This window comes from Cannabis sativa, chromosome 8, assembly GCF_029168945.1.
Source record: "Cannabis sativa cultivar Pink pepper isolate KNU-18-1 chromosome 8, ASM2916894v1, whole genome shotgun sequence".
NCBI lineage: Eukaryota > Viridiplantae > Streptophyta > Magnoliopsida > Rosales > Cannabaceae > Cannabis > Cannabis sativa.
The window spans coordinates 42,638,305-42,640,722 of NC_083608.1; positions in this window are offsets into that span (position 1 = coordinate 42,638,305).

Below are 2,418 nucleotides of genomic sequence, written 5' to 3' on the forward strand. Positions count from 1 at the left end.
TCTGGAAACATAAATAACATTTTTTTCTTAGTGAAAAGAAAGAGATCTAATCCAGCACTGAATAAACATTTATGGTACTTTATATTTTGTTTAGTACGTTATCCATTGAGTTCACCAACATAATTAAAGGTCCGATCCAATCAATCTAAAATAGGCCGATCCACATAATATATATATATATATATAGATATATCTATTCTATATAAAGTGTGTTTATTTATTAGAATTTTTGGTTTATGAGAAATTCATGGGTGACTTTTTATTTATATTAAAATAAAATGATTTATTATTAAAAATAAAATAGTTTATGAGAAATTCATGAGTCACTTTTTATTTATATATAATAAAATAAATAAAATAAATTTCATTAAATCCAAAAAATACGATTGGGTTTTACTGTTGTACATCTACAATTTTTCTCTTCTTCTTCTCTTCTAGAATTACCATTTTCCTATAAAAACACTCATTAAAAGAAAAAGTTATATTTTAGCACATACAATATAATTAAGAAGCCATAAAATTTATAATTTCGTCTTCTATTAATAAAAATAAAAGTAACTTAAAGCATTATTATAATTATGCTGCTTTGTACATGCTGCGGCAAAAAGGAATGCCAATCTTATTAATTTCTCCATGTTCTAGCTATTAATGCAAACTAGAAAAAGAAAAACATTTACTAAAACCCACCAAAACTTATCATAATTAAACCTGAGGCATTAGATGCAAAAAAAAAAAAAAAAAAAAAAAACAAATCGGAGTACATTACATCAATGTTTTTGATCACGTGCTCATTAATTAGAAGCACAATTAAATACATTAGCGAAATAATGACTAACATCCAAATTTTAGAGTTGACGGAAACTCTGCAACTGAATGAGGTAAAGACTACTACAATATTTATTTTATAAAACTTTTGTTTCAATATCTTACTATTATTAACACCATTTGATTTGGATGTAGAAAAAATATTTTTGGATTGAAACGACAATAAAAATAACTGATATCGTCCAAAGTTTTTATTACTTGTCATGTGACGCATGTCATAAAAAATAGATTTATACAATCGCAATGAAAAAAATTATATGTGACAAGCCAACATGCGGCCAGGAAGGATTTCCTACACCACGATATATTACAAGAAACATATGATGTTATTGAAATTAAGTTAATATAAAAAAAGATGCTAACAATCTTATTATGCATTTTACAGTGCTATAGCATATGTTGAACTTGATGACAATACAAAGAGCCTATCTGCTGTCATGCATGTTCGCAGATATTGTGGAAAAAATATTTTCATGTACTGCTGCCCAACTAATGAAATATACTGTAGAGGTGTAATTTTAAAAAAATAAAATAGTTTTACATGTCTTTCATAAGTTGATTTTTTTAATTAAATAAGCTATGCACACCATGTCTAATCATTTTAAATGAAAATACATCACGGTTTGCAGGAACACCACCGCTTTGTCGACACTACCATATTCAATTTATCAACGAAAAAATGGACAATCCAGATATATGCGGACCCGGCTAGAATGAAAAGTGCAAAATACAAAAATTACACTATTGTCTCTATTGAAGCAAATGAAGATTGAAATCCACCAATGACTATCATTAGTTTTCTTATCTACAATTTTTAGACAAACGCTATCTTCAATTATCAATAATTTAGAGATTGATTTTTAATTTTCTTTTTATCTTACACCCATTTAAGTAATGTTTCTTTAAGTATTGGAACATCAATTTTTAATTTATTTTTGGGTTAACTTAAGAACATATTTAAATCATCAAGCTTTCTTAAACACTAATATATTGCATTCGGTATTCACTTTTAATTGACAACATTATAAACTATAATATTTAGATACACATAATAATAATCTCACCTAATAACTAATAATATTTTTTCTTTAATTTTTAATTGTATCACTTTCAACTAATATAGAAAAAAACTAGCATAAAATTTAGTATATGTGCCTCGCACTTAGCTTTTTGCTAGTATATATATGTGGGTGCACTTTTAATGGGTATTACACATGAATGGGTAAAATTAGAAAATTTTGAGTTTTTATAGTTAATTTTTCTATCTAATTAAGAAAATCTCTTATTTTTATATCATATGGGCTGAGATTGTTCCATCGGTAAAAAAAAATTAAAAAAAAAAATTGCAAGAAAAATAAGAAAATAAAAAGTTGGGTTTGAGTTAAATATTTTTGTATGAACATATTTTTGATATAGCGTAAAAAGAAATATTTTTTGATATTTTTTTTAATTAAGTAGTTAAATTAAGTATAGAAATTCAAATTTGTGGTTTCATTATTCGTTATTAGATCAAAATTCGATGGTTTGATATTTTTAAAATTAATATTTATAGTTAAATTTGTTTAGTAATCATTCGTGACTAACACCCATTAA